We start from the raw sequence: 22,718 nt of genomic DNA, 5'->3' as shown, positions 1-22,718 counted from the left end.
CAAAAAATTTCTCGTGATTCAAAGGCTTTAGACACCAATTCTGAGCTCTGTAAACATGAACTCTTAATATTTGAAAGCACAGTCCCATGGAAACGCCACCAGAAGTACCCGGACTTGTAAACATTACCAGCATTTTCGTCATTTCACACCTTTCCACTGGAAACCTCCGTGATTGAATTCGACAGTAAATGTAGTAAGAATCTATTTACGTGTACTTGAGATGTTTATTACACTTTCTTAATCATTTCTGGGAACTCTCATTGTGTATTTTAACAGTTTTACCACAATTAGACAGTTTGCTTAGAAGTATTTACTGGAACCGCCACCATTTTAACTGATTCACACAAAAAAAACGCCAAAGCCAATCCTCCTAAATTGTAAACACAAAAACTATTCTGGTGATTCAAAGGCTTTAGACACCAATTCTGAGCTCTGTAAACATGAACTCGTAATAATTGAAAGCACAGTCCCGTGAAAACGCCACCCGAAGTACACGGACTTGTAAACATTACCAGTATTTTCGTCATTTCACAGCTTTCCACTGGAAACCTCCGTGATTGAATTCGACAGTAAATGTAGTAAGAATCTATTTACGTGTACTTGAGGGGTTTATTACACGTTCTTAATCATTTCTGGGAACTCTCATTGTGTATTTTAACAGTTTTACCACAATTAGACAGTTTGCTTAGAAGTATTTACTGGAACCGCCACTATTTTAACTGATTCACACAAAAAAAACGCCAAAGCCAATCCTCCTAAATTGTAAACAAAAACACTATTCTCATCATTCAAAGGCTTTAGACACCAATTCTGAGCTCTGTAAACATGAACTCTTAATATTTGAAAGCACAGTCCCATGAAAACGCCACCAGAAGTACCCGTACTTGTAAACATTACCAGTATTTTCGTCATTTCACAGCTTTCCACTGGAAACCTCCGTGTTTAATTCGACAGTAAATGTAGTAAGAATCTATTTACGTGTACTTGAGATGTTTATTACACATTCTTAATCATTTCTGGGAACTCTCATTGTGTATTTTAACAGTTTTACCACAATTAGACAGTTTGCTTAGAAGTATTTACTGGAACCGCCACCATTTTAACTGATTCACACAAAAAAAACGCCAAAGCCAATCCTCCTAAATTGTAAACACAAAAACTATTCTCGTGATTCAAAGGCTTTAGACACCAATTCTGAGCTCTGTAAACATGAACTCGTAATAATTGAAAGCACAGTCCCGTGAAAACGCCACCCGAAGTACCTGGACTTGTAAACATTACCAGTATTTTCGTCATTTCACAGCTTTCCACTGGAAACCTCCGTGATTGAATTTGACAGTAAATGTAGTAAGAATCTATTTACGTGTACTTGAGGGGTTTATTACACGTTCTTAATCATTTCTGGGAACTCTCATTGTGTATTTTAACAGTTTTACCACAATTAGACAGTTTGCTTAGAAGTATTTACTGGAACCGCCACCATTTTAACTGATTCACACAAAAAAAACGCCAAAGCCAATCCTCCTAAATTGTAAACACAAAAACTATTCTCGTGATTCAAAGGCTTTAGACACCAATTCTGAGCTCTGTAAACATGAACTCGTAATAATTGAAAGCACAGTCCCGTGAAAACGCCACCCGAAGTACCCGGACTTGTAAACATTACCAGTATTTTCGTCATTTCAAAGCTTTCCACTGGAAACCTCCGTGTTTGAATTCGACAGTAAATGTAGCAAGAATCTATTTACGTGTTCTTGAGGGGTTTATTACACGTTCTTAATCATTTCTGGGAACTCTCATTGTGTATTTTAACAGTTTTACCACAATTAGACAGTTTGCTTAGAAGTATTTACTGGAACCGCCACCATTTTAACTGATTCACACAAAAAAAACGCCAAAGCCAATCCTCCTAAATTGTAAACACAAAAACTATTCTCGTGATTCAAAGGCTTTAGACACCAATTCTGAGCTCTGTAAACATGAACTCATAATAATTGAAAGCACAGTCCCGTGAAAACGCCACCCGAAATACCCGGACTTGTAAACATTACCAGTATTTTCGTCATTTCAAAGCTTTCCACTGGAAACCTCCGTGTTTGAATTCGACAGTAAATGTAGCAAGAATCTATTTACGTGTTCTTGAGGGGTTTATTACACGTTCTTAATCATTTCTGGGAACTCTCATTGTGTATTTTAACAGTTTTACCACAATTAGACAGTTTGCTTAGAAGTATTTACTGGAACCGCCACCATTTTGACTGATTCACACAAAAAAAACGCCAAAGCCAATCCTCCTAAATTGTAAACACAAAAACTATTCTCGTGATTCAAAGGCTTTAGACACCAATTCTTAGCTCTGTAAACATGAACTCTTAATATTTGAAAGCACAGTCCCGTGAAAACGCCACCAGAAGTACCCGTACTTGTAAACATTACCAGTATTTTCGTCATTTCACAGCTTTCCACTGGAAACCTCCGTGTTGAATTCGACAGTAAATGTAGTAAGAATCTATTTACGTGTACTTGAGATGTTTATTACACGTTCTTAATCATTTCTGGGAACTCTCATTGTGTATTTTAACAGTTTTACCACAATTAGACAGTTTGCTTAGAAGTAGTTACTGGAACCACCACCATTTTGACTGATTCACACAAAAAAAACGCCAAAGCCAATCCTCCTAAATTGTAAACACAAAAACTATTCTCGTGATTCAAAGGCTTTAAACACCAATTCTGAGCTCTGTAAACATGAACTCTTAATATTTGAAAGCACAGTCCCGTGAAAACGCCACCAGAAGTACCCGTACTTGTAAACATTACCAGTATTTTCGTCATTTCACAGCTTTCCACTGGAAACCTCCGTGTTGAATTCGACAGTAAATGTAGTAAGAATCTATTTCCGTGTACTTGAGATGTTTATTACACGTTCTTAATCATTTCTGGGAACTCTCATTGTGTATTTTAACAGTTTTACCACAATTAGACAGTTTGCTTAGAAGTATTTACTGGAACCGCCACCATTTTGACTGATTCACACAAAAAAAACGCCAAAGCCAATCCTCCTAAATTGTAAACACAAAAACTATTCTCGTGATTCAAAGGCTTTAGACACCAATTCTGAGCTCTGTAAACATGAACTCTTAATATTTGAAAGCACAGTCCCGTGAAAACGCCACCAGAAGTACCCGGACTTGTAAACATTACCAGTATTTTCGTCATTTCACAGCTTTCCACTGGAAACCTCCATGTTGAATTCGACAGTAAATGTAGTAAGAATCTATTTACGTGTACTTGAGATGTTTATTACACGTTCTTAATCATTTCTGGGAACTCTCATTGTGTATTTTAACAGTTTTACCACAATTAGACAGTTTGCTTAGAAGTATTTACTGGAACCACCACCATTTTGACTGATTCACAAAAAAAAAACGCCAAAGCCAATCCTCCTAAATTGTAAACACAAAAACTATTCTCGTGATTCAAAGGCTTTAAACACCAATTCTGAGCTCTGTAAACATGAACTCTTAATATTTGAAAGCACAGTCCCGTGAAAACGCCACCAGAAGTACCCGTACTTGTAAACATTACCAGTATTTTCGTCATTTCACAGCTTTCCACTGGAAACCTCCGTGTTGAATTCGACAGTAAATGTAGTAAGAATCTATTTCCGTGTACTTGAGATGTTTATTACACGTTCTTAATCATTTCTGGGAACTCTCATTGTGTATTTTAACAGTTTTACCACAATTAGACAGTTTGCTTAGAAGTATTTACTGGACCCGCCACCATTTTGACTGATTCACACAAAAAAAACGCCAAAGCCAATCCTCCTAAATTGTAAACACAAAAACTATTTTCGTGATTCAAAGGCTTTAGACACCAATTCTGAGCTCTGTAAACATGAACTCTTAATATTTGAAAGCACAGTCCCGTGAAAACACCACCAGAAGAACCCGTACTTGTAAACATTACCAGTATTTTCATCATTTCACAGCTTTCCACTGGAAACCTCCGTGTTGAATTCGACAGTAAATGTAGTAAGAATCTATTTACGTGTACTTGAGATGTTTATTACACGTTCTTAATCATTTCTGGGAACTCTCATTGTGTATTTTAACAGTTTTACCACAATTAGACAGTTTGCTTAGAAGTATTTACTGGAACCGCCACCATTTTGACTGATTCACACAAAAAAAACGCCAAAGCCAATCCTCCTAAATTGTAAACACAAAAACTATTCTCGTGATTCAAAGGCTTTAGACACCAATTCTTAGCTCTGTAAACATGAACTCTTAATATTTGAAAGCACAGTCCCGTGAAAACGCCACCAGAAGTACCCGGACTTGTAAACATTACCAGTATTTTCGTCATTTCACAGCTTTCCACTGGAAACCTCCGTGATTGAATTCAACAGTAAATGTAGTAAGAATCTATTTACGTGTACTTGAGGGGTTTATTACACGTTCTTAATCATTTCTGGGAACTCTCATTGTGTATTTTAACAGTTTTACCACAATTAGACAGTTTGCTTAGAAGTATTTACTGGAACCGCCACCATTTTAACTGATTCACACAAAAAAAACGCCAAAGCCAATCCTCCTAAATTGTAAACACAAAAACTATTCTCGTGATTCAAAGGCTTTAGACACCAATTCTTAGCTCTGTAAACATGAACTCGTAATATTTGAAAGCACAGTCCCGTGAAAACGCCACCAGAAGTACCCGTACTTGTAAACATTACCAGTATTTTCGTCATTTCACAGCTTTCCACTGGAAACCTCCGTGTTGAATTCGACAGTAAATGTAGTAAGAATCTATTTACGTGTACTTGAGATGTTTATTACACGTTCTTAATCATTTCTGGGAACTCTCATTGTGTATTTTAACAGTTTTACCACAATTAGACAGTTTGCTTAGAAGTATTTACTGGAACCGCCACCATTTTGACTGATTCACACAAAAAAAACGCCAAAGCCAATCCTCCTAAATTGTAAACACAAAAACTATTCTCGTGATTCAAAGGCTTTAGACACCAATTCTTAGCTCTGTAAACATGAACTCTTAATATTTGAAAGCACAGTCCCGTGAAAACGCCACCAGAAGTACCCGGACTTGTAAACATTACCATATTTTCGTCATTTCACAGCTTTCCACTGGAAACCTCCGTGTTGAATTCGACAGTAAATGTAGTAAGAATCTATTTCCGTGTACTTGAGATGTTTATTACACGTTCTTAATCATTTCTGGGAACTCTCATTGTGTATTTTAACAGTTTTACCACAATTAGACAGTTTGCTTAGAAGTATTTACTGGAACCGCCACCATTTTGACTGATTCACACAAAAAAAACGCCAAAGCCAATCCTCCTAAATTGTAAACACAAAAACTATTCTCGTGATTCAAAGGCTTTAGACACCAATTCTGAGCTCTGTAAACATGAACTCTTAATATTTGAAAGCACAGTCCCGTGAAAACGCCACCAGAAGAACCCGTACTTGTAAACATTACCAGTATTTTCATCATTTCACAGCTTTCCACTGGAAACCTCCGTGTTGAATTCGACAGTAAATGTAGTAAGAATCTATTTACGTGTACTTGAGATGTTTATTACACGTTCTTAATCATTTCTGGGAACTCTCATTGTGTATTTTAACAGTTTTACCACAATTAGACAGTTTGCTTAGAAGTATTTACTGGAACCGCCACCATTTTGACTGATTCACACAAAAAAAACGCCAAAGCCAATCCTCCTAAATTGTAAACACAAAAACTATTCTCGTGATTCAAAGGCTTTAGACACCAATTCTTAGCTCTGTAAACATGAACTCTTAATATTTGAAAGCACAGTCCCGTGAAAACGCCACCAGAAGTACCCGGACTTGTAAACATTACCAGTATTTTCGTCATTTCACAGCTTTCCACTGGAAACCTCCGTGATTGAATTCGACAGTAAATGTAGTAAGAATCTATTTACGTGTACTTGAGGGGTTTATTACACGTTCTTAATCATTTCTGGGAACTCTCATTGTGTATTTTAACAGTTTTAACACAATTAGACAGTTTGCTTAGAAGTATTTACTGGAACCGCCACCATTTTGACTGATTCACACAAAAAAAACGCCAAAGCCAATCCTCCTAAATTGTAAACACAAAAACTATTCTGGTGATTCAAAGGCTTTAGACACCAATTCTGAGCTCTGTAAACATGAACTCGTAATAATTGAAAGCACAGTCCCGTGAAAACGCCACCCGAAGTACCCGGACTTGTAAACATTACCAGTATTTTCGTCATTTCACAGCTTTCCACTGGAAACCTCCGTGATTGAATTCGACAGTAAATGTAGTAAGAATCTATTTACGTGTACTTGAGATGTTTATTACACGTTCTTAATCATTTCTGGGAACTCTCATTGTGTATTTTAACAGTTTTACCACAATTAGACAGTTTGCTTAGAAGTATTTACTGGAACCGCCACCATTTTGACTGATTCACACAAAAAAAACGCCAAAGCCAATCCTCCTAAATTGTAAACACAAAAACTATTCTCGTGATTCAAAGGCTTTAGACACCAATTCTTAGCTCTGTAAACATGAACTCGTAATATTTGAAAGCACAGTCCCGTGAAAACGCCACCAGAAGTACCCGTACTTGTAAACATTACCAGTATTTTCGTCATTTCACAGCTTTCCACTGGAAACCTCCGTGTTGAATTCGACAGTAAATGTAGTAAGAATCTATTTACGTGTACTTGAGATGTTTATTACACGTTCTTAATCATTTCTGGGAACTCTCATTGTGTATTTTAACAGTTTTACCACAATTAGACAGTTTGCTTAGAAGTATTTACTGGAACCGCCACCATTTTGACTGATTCACACAAAAAAAACGCCAAAGCCAATCCTCCTAAATTGTAAACACAAAAACTATTCTCGTGATTCAAAGGCTTTAGACACCAATTCTTAGCTCTGTAAACATGAACTCTTAATATTTGAAAGCACAGTCCCGTGAAAACGCCACCAGAAGTACCCGGACTTGTAAACATTACCATATTTTCGTCATTTCACAGCTTTCCACTGGAAACCTCCGTGTTGAATTCGACAGTAAATGTAGTAAGAATCTATTTACGTGTACTTGAGATGTTTATTACACGTTCTTAATCATTTCTGGGAACTCTCATTGTGTATTTTAACAGTTTTACCACAATTAGACAGTTTGCTTAGAAGTATTTACTGGAACCGCCACCATTTTGACTGATTCACACAAAAAAAACGCCAAAGCCAATCCTCCTAAATTGTAAACACAAAAACTATTCTCGTGATTCAAAGGCTTTAGACACCAATTCTGAGCTCTGTAAACATGAACTCTTAATATTTGAAAGCACAGTCCCGTGAAAACGCCACCAGAAGAACCCGTACTTGTAAACATTACCAGTATTTTCATCATTTCACAGCTTTCCACTGGAAACCTCCGTGTTGAATTCGACAGTAAATGTAGTAAGAATCTATTTACGTGTACTTGAGATGTTTATTACACGTTCTTAATCATTTCTGGGAACTCTCATTGTGTATTTTAACAGTTTTACCACAATTAGACAGTTTGCTTAGAAGTATTTACTGGAACCGCCACCATTTTGACTGATTCACACAAAAAAAACGCCAAAGCCAATCCTCCTAAATTGTAAACACAAAAACTATTCTCGTGATTCAAAGGCTTTAGACACCAATTCTTAGCTCTGTAAACATGAACTCTTAATATTTGAAAGCACAGTCCCGTGAAAACGCCACCAGAAGTACCCGGACTTGTAAACATTACCAGTATTTTCGTCATTTCACAGCTTTCCACTGGAAACCTCCGTGATTGAATTCGACAGTAAATGTAGTAAGAATCTATTTACGTGTACTTGAGGGGTTTATTACACGTTCTTAATCATTTCTGGGAACTCTCATTGTGTATTTTAACAGTTTTACCACAATTAGACAGTTTGCTTAGAAGTATTTACTGGAACCGCCACCATTTTAACTGATTCACACAAAAAAAACGCCAAAGCCAATCCTCCTAAATTGTAAACACAAAAACTATTCTGGTGATTCAAAGGCTTTAGACACCAATTCTGAGCTCTGTAAACATGAACTCGTAATAATTGAAAGCACAGTCCCGTGAAAACGCCACCCGAAGTACCCGGACTTGTAAACATTACCAGTATTTTCGTCATTTCACAGCTTTCCACTGGAAACCTCCGTGATTGAATTCGACAGTAAATGTAGTAAGAATCTATTTACGTGTACTTGAGGGGTTTATTACACGTTCTTAATCATTTCTGGGAACTCTCATTGTGTATTTTAACAGTTTTACCACAATTAGACAGTTTGCTTAGAAGTATTTACTGGAACCGCCACCATTTTAACTGATTCACACAAAAAAAACGCCAAAGCCAATCCTCCTAAATTGTAAACACAAAAACTATTCTGGTGATTCAAAGGCTTTAGACACCAATTCTGAGCTCTGTAAACATGAACTCGTAATAATTGAAAGCACAGTCCCGTGAAAACGCCACCCGAAGTACCCGGACTTGTAAACATTACCAGTATTTTCGTCATTTCACAGCTTTCCACTGGAAACCTCCGTGATTGAATTCGACAGTAAATGTAGTAAGAATCTATTTACGTGTACTTGAGGGGTTTATTACACGTTCTTAATCATTTCTGGGAACTCTCATTGTGTATTTTAACAGTTTTACCACAATTAGACAGTTTGCTTAGAAGTATTTACTGGAACCGCCACCATTTTAACTGATTCACACAAAAAAAACGCCAAAGCCAATCCTCCTAAATTGTAAACACAAAAACTATTCTCGTGATTCAAAGGCTTTAGACACCAATTCTTAGCTCTGTAAACATGAACTCGTAATATTTGAAAGCACAGTCCCGTGAAAACGCCACCAGAAGTACCCGCACTTGTAAACATTACCAGTATTTTCGTCATTTCACAGCTTTCCACTGGAAACCTCCGTGTTGAATTCGACAGTAAATGTAGTAAGAATCTATTTACGTGTACTTGAGATGTTTATTACACGTTCTTAATCATTTCTGGGAACTCTCATTGTGTATTTTAACAGTTTTACCACAATTAGACAGTTTGCTTAGAAGTATTTACTGGAACCGCCACCATTTTGACTGATTCACACAAAAAAAACGCCAAAGCCAATCCTCCTAAATTGTAAACACAAAAACTATTCTCGTGATTCAAAGGCTTTAGACACCAATTCTTAGCTCTGTAAACATGAACTCTTAATATTTGAAAGCACAGTCCCGTGAAAACGCCACCAGAAGTACCCGGACTTGTAAACATTACCATATTTTCGTCATTTCACAGCTTTCCACTGGAAACCTCCGTGTTGAATTCGACAGTAAATGTAGTAAGAATCTATTTACGTGTACTTGAGATGTTTATTACACGTTCTTAATCATTTCTGGGAACTCTCATTGTGTATTTTAACAGTTTTACCACAATTAGACAGTTTGCTTAGAAGTATTTACTGGAACCGCCACCATTTTGACTGATTCACACAAAAAAAACGCCAAAGCCAATCCTCCTAAATTGTAAACACAAAAACTATTCTCGTGATTCAAAGGCTTTAGACACCAATTCTGAGCTCTGTAAACATGAACTCTTAATATTTGAAAGCACAGTCCCGTGAAAACACCACCAGAAGTACCCGGACTTGTAAACATTACCAGTATTTTCGTCATTTCACAGATTTCCACTGGAAACCTCCGTGATTGAATTCGACAGTAAATGTAGTAAGAATCTATTTACGTGTACTTGAGGGGTTTATTACACGTTCTTAATCATTTCTGGGAACTCTCATTGTGTATTTTAACAGTTTTACCACAATTAGACAGTTTGCTTAGAAGTATTTACTGGAACCGCCACCATTTTAACTGATTCACACAAAAAAAACGCCAAAGCCAATCCTCCTAAATTGTAAACACAAAAACTATTCTGGTGATTCAAAGGCTTTAGACACCAATTCTGAGCTCTGTAAACATGAAGTCGTAATAATTGAAAGCACAGTCCCGTGAAAACGCCACCCGAAGTACCCGGACTTGTAAACATTACCAGTATTTTCGTCATTTCACAGCTTTCCACTGGAAACCTCCGTGATTGAATTCGACAGTAAATGTAGTAAGAATCTATTTACGTGTACTTGAGGGGTTTATTACACGTTCTTAATCATTTCTGGGAACTCTCATTGTGTATTTTAACAGTTTTACCACAATTAGACAGTTTGCTTAGAAGTATTTACTGGAACCGCCACCATTTTAACTGATTCACACAAAAAAAACGCCAAAGCCAATCCTCCTAAATTGTAAACACAAAAACTATTCTCGTGATTCAAAGGCTTTAGACACCAATTCTTAGCTCTGTAAACATGAACTAGTAATATTTGAAAGCACAGTCCCGTGAAAACGCCACCAGAAGTACCCGTACTTGTAAACATTACCAGTATTTTCGTCATTTCACAGCTTTCCACTGGAAACCTCCGTGTTGAATTCGACAGTAAATGTAGTAAGAATCTATTTACGTGTACTTGAGATGTTTATTACACGTTCTTAATCATTTCTGGGAACTCTCATTGTGTATTTTAACAGTTTTACCACAATTAGACAGTTTGCTTAGAAGTATTTACTGGAACCGCCACCATTTTGACTGATTCACACAAAAAAAACGCCAAAGCCAATCCTCCTAAATTGTAAACACAAAAACTATTCTCGTGATTCAAAGGCTTTAGACACCAATTCTTAGCTCTGTAAACATGAACTCTTAATATTTGAAAGCACAGTCCCGTGAAAACGCCACCAGAAGTACCCGGACTTGTAAACATTACCATATTTTCGTCATTTCACAGCTTTCCACTGGAAACCTCCGTGTTGAATTCGACAGTAAATGTAGTAAGAATCTATTTACGTGTACTTGAGATGTTTATTACACGTTCTTAATCATTTCTGGGAACTCTCATTGTGTATTTTAACAGTTTTACCACAATTAGACAGTTTGCTTAGAAGTATTTACTGGAACCGCCACCATTTTGACTGATTCACACAAAAAAAACGCCAAAGCCAATCCTCCTAAATTGTAAACACAAAAACTATTCTCGTGATTCAAAGGCTTTAGACACCAATTCTGAGCTCTGTAAACATGAACTCTTAATATTTGAAAGCACAGTCCCGTGAAAACGCCACCAGAAGAACCCGTACTTGTAAACATTACCAGTATTTTCATCATTTCACAGCTTTCCACTGGAAACCTCCGTGTTGAATTCGACAGTAAATGTAGTAAGAATCTATTTACGTGTACTTGAGATGTTTATTACACGTTCTTAATCATTTCTGGGAACTCTCATTGTGTATTTTAACAGTTTTACCACAATTAGACAGTTTGCTTAGAAGTATTTACTGGAACCGCCACCATTTTGACTGATTCACACAAAAAAAACGCCAAAGCCAATCCTCCTAAATTGTAAACACAAAAACTATTCTCGTGATTCAAAGGCTTTAGACACCAATTCTTAGCTCTGTAAACATGAACTCTTAATATTTGAAAGCACAGTCCCGTGAAAACGCCACCAGAAGTACCCGGACTTGTAAACATTACCAGTATTTTCGTCATTTCACAGCTTTCCACTGGAAACCTCCGTGATTGAATTCGACAGTAAATGTAGTAAGAATCTATTTACGTGTACTTGAGGGGTTTATTACACGTTCTTAATCATTTCTGGGAACTCTCATTGTGTATTTTAACAGTTTTACCACAATTAGACAGTTTGCTTAGAAGTATTTACTGGAACCGCCACCATTTTAACTGATTCACACAAAAAAAACGCCAAAGCCAATCCTCCTAAATTGTAAACACAAAAACTATTCTGGTGATTCAAAGGCTTTAGACACCAATTCTGAGCTCTGTAAACATGAACTCGTAATAATTGAAAGCACAGTCCCGTGAAAACGCCACCCGAAGTACCCGGACTTGTAAACATTACCAGTATTTTCGTCATTTCACAGCTTTCCACTGGAAACCTCCGTGATTGAATTCGACAGTAAATGTAGTAAGAATCTATTTACGTGTACTTGAGGGGTTTATTACACGTTCTTAATCATTTCTGGGAACTCTCATTGTGTATTTTAACAGTTTTACCACAATTAGACAGTTTGCTTAGAAGTATTTACTGGAACCGCCACCATTTTAACTGATTCACACAAAAAAAACGCCAAAGCCAATCCTCCTAAATTGTAAACACAAAAACTATTCTGGTGATTCAAAGGCTTTAGACACCAATTCTGAGCTCTGTAAACATGAACTCGTAATAATTGAAAGCACAGTCCCGTGAAAACGCCACCCGAAGTACCCGGACTTGTAAACATTACCAGTATTTTCGTCATTTCACAGCTTTCCACTGGAAACCTCCGTGATTGAATTCGACAGTAAATGTAGTAAGAATCTATTTACGTGTACTTGAGGGGTTTATTACACGTTCTTAATCATTTCTGGGAACTCTCATTGTGTATTTTAACAGTTTTACCACAATTAGACAGTTTGCTTAGAAGTATTTACTGGAACCGCCACCATTTTAACTGATTCACACAAAAAAAACGCCAAAGCCAATCCTCCTAAATTGTAAACACAAAAACTATTCTCGTGATTCAAAGGCTTTAGACACCAATTCTTAGCTCTGTAAACATGAACTCGTAATATTTGAAAGCACAGTCCCGTGAAAACGCCACCAGAAGTACCCGCACTTGTAAACATTACCAGTATTTTCGTCATTTCACAGCTTTCCACTGGAAACCTCCGTGTTGAATTCGACAGTAAATGTAGTAAGAATCTATTTACGTGTACTTGAGATGTTTATTACACGTTCTTAATCATTTCTGGGAACTCTCATTGTGTATTTTAACAGTTTTACCACAATTAGACAGTTTGCTTAGAAGTATTTACTGGAACCGCCACCATTTTGACTGATTCACACAAAAAAAACGCCAAAGCCAATCCTCCTAAATTGTAAACACAAAAACTATTCTCGTGATTCAAAGGCTTTAGACACCAATTCTTAGCTCTGTAAACATGAACTCTTAATATTTGAAAGCACAGTCCCGTGAAAACGCCACCAGAAGTACCCGGACTTGTAAACATTACCATATTTTCGTCATTTCACAGCTTTCCACTGGAAACCTCCGTGTTGAATTCGACAGTAAATGTAGTAAGAATCTATTTACGTGTACTTGAGATGTTTATTACACGTTCTTAATCATTTCTGGGAACTCTCATTGTGTATTTTAACAGTTTTACCACAATTAGACAGTTTGCTTAGAAGTATTTACTGGAACCGCCACCATTTTGACTGATTCACACAAAAAAAACGCCAAAGCCAATCCTCCTAAATTGTAAACACAAAAACTATTCTCGTGATTCAAAGGCTTTAGACACCAATTCTGAGCTCTGTAAACATGAACTCTTAATATTTGAAAGCACAGTCCCGTGAAAACACCACCAGAAGTACCCGGACTTGTAAACATTACCAGTATTTTCGTCATTTCACAGCTTTCCACTGGAAACCTCCGTGATTGAATTCGACAGTAAATGTAGTAAGAATCTATTTACGTGTACTTGAGGGGTTTATTACACGTTCTTAATCATTTCTGGGAACTCTCATTGTGTATTTTAACAGTTTTACCACAATTAGACAGTTTGCTTAGAAGTATTTACTGGAACCGCCACCATTTTAACTGATTCACACAAAAAAAACGCCAAAGCCAATCCTCCTAAATTGTAAACACAAAAACTATTCTGGTGATTCAAAGGCTTTAGACACCAATTCTGAGCTCTGTAAACATGAAGTCGTAATAATTGAAAGCACAGTCCCGTGAAAACGCCACCCGAAGTACCCGGACTTGTAAACATTACCAGTATTTTCGTCATTTCACAGCTTTCCACTGGAAACCTCCGTGATTGAATTCGACAGTAAATGTAGTAAGAATCTATTTACGTGTACTTGAGGGGTTTATTACACGTTCTTAATCATTTCTGGGAACTCTCATTGTGTATTTTAACAGTTTTACCACAATTAGACAGTTTGCTTAGAAGTATTTACTGGAACCGCCACCATTTTAACTGATTCACACAAAAAAAACGCCAAAGCCAATCCTCCTAAATTGTAAACACAAAAACTATTCTCGTGATTCAAAGGCTTTAGACACCAATTCTTAGCTCTGTAAACATGAACTAGTAATATTTGAAAGCACAGTCCCGTGAAAACGCCACCAGAAGTACCCGTACTTGTAAACATTACCAGTATTTTCGTCATTTCACAGCTTTCCACTGGAAACCTCCGTGTTGAATTCGACAGTAAATGTAGTAAGAATCTATTTACGTGTACTTGAGATGTTTATTACACGTTCTTAATCATTTCTGGGAACTCTCATTGTGTATTTTAACAGTTTTACCACAATTAGTTTGCTTAGAAGTATTTACTGGAACCGCCACCATTTTAACTGATTCACACAAAAAAAACGCCAAAGCCAATCCTCCTAAATTGTAAACACAAAAACTATTCTGGTGATTCAAAGGCTTTAGACACCAATTCTGAGCTCTGTAAACATGAAGTCGTAATAATTGAAAGCACAGTCCCGTGAAAACGCCACCCGAAGTACCCGGACTTGTAAACATTACCAGTATTTTCGTCATTTCACAGCTTTCCACTGGAAACCTCCGTGATTGAATTCGACAGTAAATGTAGTAAGAATCTATTTACGTGTACTTGAGGGGTTTATTACACGTTCTTAATCATTTCTGGGAACTCTCATTGTGTATTTTAACAGTTTTACCACAATTAGACAGTTTGCTTAGAAGTATTTACTGGAACCGCCACCATTTTAACTGATTCACACAAAAAAAACGCCAAAGCCAATCCTCCTAAATTGTAAACACAAAAACTATTCTCGTGATTCAAAGGCTTTAGACACCAATTCTTAGCTCTGTAAACATGAACTAGTAATATTTGAAAGCACAGTCCCGTGAAAACGCCACCAGAAGTACCCGTACTTGTAAACATTACCAGTATTTTCGTCATTTCACAGCTTTCCACTGGAAACCTCCGTGTTGAATTCGACAGTAAATGTAGTAAGAATCTATTTACGTGTACTTGAGATGTTTATTACACGTTCTTAATCATTTCTGGGAACTCTCATTGTGTATTTTAACAGTTTTACCACAATTAGACAGTTTGCTTAGAAGTATTTACTGGAACCGCCACCATTTTGACTGATTCACACAAAAAAAACGCCAAAGCCAATCCTCCTAAATTGTAAACACAAAAACTATTCTCGTGATTCAAAGGCTTTAGACACCAATTCTTAGCTCTGTAAACATGAACTCTTAATATTTGAAAGCACAGTCCCGTGAAAACGCCACCAGAAGTACCCGGACTTGTAAACATTACCATATTTTCGTCATTTCACAGCTTTCCACTGGAAACCTCCGTGTTGAATTCGACAGTAAATGTAGTAAGAATCTATTTACGTGTACTTGAGATGTTTATTACACGTTCTTAATCATTTCTGGGAACTCTCATTGTGTATTTTAACAGTTTTACCACAATTAGACAGTTTGCTTAGAAGTATTTACTGGAACCGCCACCATTTTGACTGATTCACACAAAAAAAACGCCAAAGCCAATCCTCCTAAATTGTAAACACAAAAACTATTCTCGTGATTCAAAGGCTTTAGACACCAATTCTGAGCTCTGTAAACATGAACTCTTAATATTTGAAAGCACAGTCCCGTGAAAACGCCACCAGAAGAACCCGTACTTGTAAACATTACCAGTATTTTCATCATTTCACAGCTTTCCACTGGAAACCTCCGTGTTGAATTCGACAGTAAATGTAGTAAGAATCTATTTACGTGTACTTGAGATGTTTATTACACGTTCTTAATCATTTCTGGGAACTCTCATTGTGTATTTTAACAGTTTTACCACAATTAGACAGTTTGCTTAGAAGTATTTACTGGAACCGCCACCATTTTAACTGATTCACACAAAAAAAACGCCAAAGCCAATCCTCCTAAATTGTAAACAAAAACACTATTCTCGTCATTCAAAGGCTTTAGACACCAATTCTGAGCTCTGTAAACATGAACTCGTAATAATTGAAAGCACAGTCCCGTGAAAACGCCACCAGAAGTACCCGGACTTGTAAACATTACCAGTATTTTCGTCATTTCACAGCTTTCCACTGGAAACCTCCGTGTTGAATTCGACAGTAAATGTAGTAAGAATCTATTTACGTGTACTTGAGGGGTTTATTACACGTTCTTAATCATTTCTGGGAACTCTCATTGTGTATTTTAACAGTTTTACCACAATTAGACAGTTTGCTTAGAAGTATTTACTGGAACCGCCACCATTTTAACTGATTCACACAAAAAAAACGCCAAAGCCAATCCTCCTAAATTGTAAACACAAAAACTATTCTGGTGATTCAAAGGCTTTAGACACCAATTCTGAGCTCTGTAAACATGAACTCGTAATAATTGAAAGCACAGTCCCGTGAAAACGCCACCCGAAGTACCCGGACTTGTAAACATTACCAGTATTTTCGTCATTTCACAGCTTTCCACTGGAAACCTCCGTGATTGAATTCGACAGAAAATGTAGTAAGAATCTATTTACGTGTACTTGAGGGGTTTATTACACGTTCTTAATCATTTCTGGGAACTCTCATTGTGTATTTTAACAGTTTTACCACAATTAGACAGTTTGCTTAGAAGTATTTACTGGAACCGCCACTATTTTAACTGATTCACACAAAAAAAACGCCAAAGCCAATCCTCCTAAATTGTAAACAAAAACACTATTCTCGTCATTCAAAGGCTTTAGACACCAATTCTGAGCTCTGTAAACATGAACTCTTAATATTTGAAAGCACAGTCCCATGAAAACGCCACCAGAAGTACCCGTACTTGTAAACATTACCAGTATTTTCGTCATTTCACAGCTTTCCACTGGAAACCTCCGTGTTTAATTCGACAGTAAATGTAGTAAGAATCTATTTACGTGTACTTGAGATGTTTATTACACATTCTTAATCATTTCTGGGAACTCTCATTGTGTATTTTAACAGTTTTACCACAATTAGACAGTTTGCTTAGAAGTATTTACTGGAACCGCCACCATTTTAACTGATTCACACAAAAAAAACGCCAAAGCCAATCCTCCTAAATTGTAAACACAAAAACTATTCTCGTGATTCAAAGGCTTTAGACACCAATTCTGAGCTCTGTAAACATGAACTCGTAATAATTGAAAGCACAGTCCCGTGAAAACGCCACCCGAAGTACCCGGACTTGTAAACATTACCAGTATTTTCGTCATTTCACAGCTTTCCACTGGAAACCTCCGTGATTGAATTTGACAGTAAATGTAGTAAGAATCTATTTACGTGTACTTGAGGGGTTTATTACACGTTCTTAATCATTTCTGGGAACTCTCATTGTGTATTTTAACAGTTTTACCACAATTAGACAGTTTGCTTAGAAGTATTTACTGGAACCGCCACCATTTTAACTGATTCACACAAAAAAAACGCCAAAGCCAATCCTCCTAAATTGTAAACACAAAAACTATTCTCGTGATTCAAAGGCTTTAGACACCAATTCTGAGCTCTGTAAACATGAACTCGTAATAATTGAAAGCACAGTCCCGTGAAAACGCCACCCGAAGTACCCGGACTTGTAAACATTACCAGTATTTTCGTCATTTCAAAACTTTCCACTGGAAACCTCCGTGTTTGAATTCGACAGTAAATGTAGCAAGAATCTATTTACGTGTTCTTGAGGGGTTTATTACACGTTCTTAATCATTTCTGGGAACTCTCATTGTGTATTTTAACAGTTTTACCACAATTAGACAGTTTGCTTAGAAGTATTTACTGGAACCGCCACCATTTTAACTGATTCACACAAAAAAAACGCCAAAGCCAATCCTCCTAAATTGTAAACACAAAAACTATTCTCGTGATTCAAAGGCTTTAGACACCAATTCTGAGCTCTGTAAACATGAACTCGTAATAATTGAAAGCACAGTCCCGTGAAAACGCCACCCGAAATACCCGGACTTGTAAACATTACCAGTATTTTCGTCATTTCAAAGCTTTCCACTGGAAACCTCCGTGTTTGAATTCGACAGTAAATGTAGCAAGAATCTATTTACGTGTTCTTGAGGGGTTTATTACATGTTCTTAATCATTTCTGGGAACTCTCATTGTGTATTTTAACAGTTTTACCACAATTAGACAGTTTGCTTAGAAGTATTTACTGGAACCGCCACCATTTTGACTGATTCACACAAAAAAAACGCCAAAGCCAATCCTCCTAAATTGTAAACACAAAAACTATTCTCGTGATTCAAAGGCTTTAGACACCAATTCTTAGCTCTGTAAACATGAACTCTTAATATTTGAAAGCACAGTCCCGTGAAAACGCCACCAGAAGTACCCGTACTTGTAAACATTACCAGTATTTTCGTCATTTCACAGCTTTCCACTGGAAACCTCCATGATGAATTCGACAGTAAATGTAGTAAGAATCTATTTACGTGTACTTGAGGGGTTTATTACACGTTCTTAATCATTTCTGGGAACTCTCATTGTGTATTTTAACAGTTTTACCACAATTAGACAGTTTGCTTAGAAGTATTTACTGGAACCACCACCATTTTGACTGATTCACACAAAAAAAACGCCAAAGCCAATCCTCCTAAATTGTAAACACAAAAACTATTCTCGTGATTCAAAGGCTTTAGACACCAATTCTGAGCTCTGTAAACATGAACTCTTAATATTTGAAAGCACAGTCCCGTGAAAACGCCACCAGAAGTACCCGTACTTGTAAACATTACCAGTATTTTCGTCATTTCACAGCTTTCCACTGGAAACCTCCGTGTTGAATTCGACAGTAAATGTAGTAAGAATCTATTTCCGTGTACTTGAGATGTTTATTACACGTTCTTAATCATTTCTGGGAACTCTCATTGTGTATTTTAACAGTTTTACCACAATTAGACAGTTTGCTTAGAACTGTTTACTGGAACCGCCACCATTTTAACTGATTCACACAAAAAAAAACGCCAAAGCCAATCCTCCTAAATTGTAAACACAAAAACTATTCTCGTGATTCAAAGGCTTTAGACACCAATTCTGAGCTCTGTAAACATGAACTCTTAATATTTGAAAGCACAGTCCCATGAAAACGCCACCAGAAGTACCCGGACTTGTAAACATTACCAGTATTTTCGTCATTTCACAGCTTTCCACTGGAAACCTCCGTGATTGAATTCGACAGTAAATGTAGCAAGAATCTATTTACGTGTACTTGAGATGTTTATTACACGTTCTTAATCATTTCTGGGAACTCTCATTGTGTATTTTAACAGTTTTACCACAATTAGACAGTTTGCTTAGAAGTATTTACTGGAACCGCCGCCATTTTAACTGATTCACACAAAAAAAACGCCAAAGCCAATCCTCGTAAATTGTAAAGATAAAAACTATTCTCGTCATTCCAAGGTTTTAGACACCAATTCTGAGCTCTGTAAACATGAACTCTTAATATTTGAAAGCACAGTCCCGTGAAAACGCCACCAGAAGTACCCGTACTTGTAAACATTACCAGTATTTTCGTCATTTCACAGCTTTCCACTGGAAACCTCCGTGTTGAATTCGACAGTAAATGTAGTAAGAATCTATTTACGTGTACTTGAGATGTTTATTACACGTTCTTAATCATTTCTGGGAACTCTCATTGTGTATTTTAACAGTTTTACCACAATTAGACAGTTTGCTTAGAAGTATTTACTGGAACCGCCACCATTTTAACTGATTCACACAAAAAAAACGCCAAAGCCAATCCTCCTAAATTGTAAACACAAAAACTATTCTCGTGATTCAAAGGCTTTAGACACCAATTCTTAGCTCTGTAAACATGAACTCGTAATATTTGAAAGCACAGTCCCGTGAAAACGCCACCAGAAGTACCCGTACTTGTAAACATTACCAGTATTTTCGTCATTTCACAGCTTTCCACTGGAAACCTCCGTGTTGAATTCGACAGTAAATGTAGTAAGAATCTATTTACGTGTACTTGAGGGGTTTATTACACGTTCTTAATCATTTCTGGGAACTCTCATTGTGTATTTTAACAGTTTTACCACAATTAGACAGTTTGCTTAGAAGTATTTACTGGAACCGCCACCATTTTGAATGATTCACACAAAAAAAACGCCAAAGCCAATCCTCCTAAATTGTAAACACAAAAACTATTCTCGTGATTCAAAGGCTTTAGACACCAATTCTGAGCTCTGTAAACATGAACTCTTAATATTTGAAAGCACAGTCCCGTGAAAACGCCACCAGAAGTACCCGTACTTGTAAACATTACCAGTATTTTCGTCATTTCACAGCTTTCCACTGGAAACCTCCATGTTGAATTCGACAGTAAATGTAGTAAGAATCTATTTACGTGTACTTGAGATGTTTATTACACGTTCTTAATCATTTCTGGGAACTCTCATTGTGTATTTTAACAGTTTTACCACAATTAGACAGTTTGCTTAGAAGTATTTACTGGAACCGCCACCATTTTGACTGATTCACACAAAAAAAAACGCCAAAGCCAATCCTCCTAAATTGTAAACACAAAAAATTTCTCGTGATTCAAAGGCTTTAGACACCAATTCTGAGCTCTGTAAACATGAACTCTTAATATTTGAAAGCACAGTCCCATGGAAACGCCACCAGAAGTACCCGGACTTGTAAACATTACCAGCATTTTCGTCATTTCACACCTTTCCACTGGAAACCTCCGTGATTGAATTCGACAGTAAATGTAGTAAGAATCTATTTACGTGTACTTGAGATGTTTATTACACTTTCTTAATCATTTCTGGGAACTCTCATTGTGTATTTTAACAGTTTTACCACAATTAGACAGTTTGCTTAGAAGTATTTACTGGAACCGCCACCATTTTAACTGATTCACACAAAAAAAACGCCAAAGCCAATCCTCCTAAATTGTAAACAAAAACACTATTCTCGTCATTCAAAGGCTTTAGACACCAATTCTGAGCTCCGTAAACATGAACTCGTAATAATTGAAAGCACAGTCCCGTGAAAACGCCACCAGAAGTACCCGGACTTGTAAACATTACCAGTATTTTCGTCATTTCACAGCTTTCCACTGGAAACCTCCGTGATTGAATTCGACAGTAAATGTAGTAAGAATCTATTTACGTGTACTTGAGGGGTTTATTACACGTTCTTAATCATTTCTGGGAACTCTCATTGTGTATTTTAACAGTTTTACCACAATTAGACAGTTTGCTTAGAAGTATTTACTGGAACCGCCACCATTTTAACTGATTCACACAAAAAAAACGCCAAAGCCAATCCTCCTAAATTGTAAACACAAAAACTATTCTGGTGATTCAAAGGCTTTAGACACCAATTCTGAGCTCTGTAAACATGAACTCGTAATAATTGAAAGCACAGTCCCGTGAAAACGCCACCCGAAGTACCCGGACTTGTAAACATTACCAGTATTTTCGTCATTTCACAGCTTTCCACTGATTGAATTCGACAGTAAATGTAGTAAGAATCTATTTACGTGTACTTGAGGGGTTTATTACACGTTCTTAATCATTTCTGGGAACTCTCATTGTGTATTTTAACAGTTTTACCACAATTAGACAGTTTGCTTAGAAGTATTTACTGGAACCGCCACTATTTTAACTGATTCACACAAAAAAAACGCCAAAGCCAATCCTCCTAAATTGTAAACAAAAACACTATTCTCGTCATTCAAAGGCTTTAGACACCAATTCTGAGCTCTGTAAACATGAACTCTTAATATTTGAAAGCACAGTCCCATGAAAACGCCACCAGAAGTACCCGTACTTGTAAACATTACCAGTATTTTCGTCATTTCACAGCTTTCCACTGGAAACCTCCGTGTTTAATTCGACAGTAAATGTAGTAAGAATCTATTTACGTGTACTTGAGATGTTTATTACACATTCTTAATCATTTCTGGGAACTCTCATTGTGTATTTTAACAGTTTTACCACAATTAGACAGTTTGCTTAGAAGTATTTACTGGAACCGCCACCATTTTAACTGATTCACACAAAAAAAACGCCAAAGCCAATCCTCCTAAATTGTAAACACAAAAACTATTCTCGTGATTCAAAGGCTTTAGACACCAATTCTGAGCTCTGTAAACATGAACTCGTAATAATTGAAAGCACAGTCCCGTGAAAACGCCACCCGAAGTACCCGGACTTGTAAACATTACCAGTATTTTCGTCATTTCAAAGCTTTCCACTGGAAACCTCCGTGTTTGAATTCGACAGTAAATGTAGCAAGAATCTATTTACGTGTTCTTGAGGGGTTTATTACACGTTCTTAATCATTTCTGGGAACTCTCATTGTGTATTTTAACAGTTTTACCACAATTAGACAGTTTGCTTAGAAGTATTTACTGGAACCGCCACCATTTTAACTGATTCACACAAAAAAAAACGCCAAAGCCAATCCTCCTAAATTGTAAACACAAAAACTATTCTCGTGATTCAAAGGCTTTAGACACCAATTCTGAGCTCTGTAAA

Source organism: Myotis daubentonii, chromosome 12 (assembly GCF_963259705.1).
Source record: "Myotis daubentonii chromosome 12, mMyoDau2.1, whole genome shotgun sequence".
In the NCBI taxonomy this organism is placed as follows: Eukaryota; Metazoa; Chordata; class Mammalia; order Chiroptera; family Vespertilionidae; genus Myotis; species Myotis daubentonii.
This window is presented reverse-complemented; position numbering follows the sequence as displayed.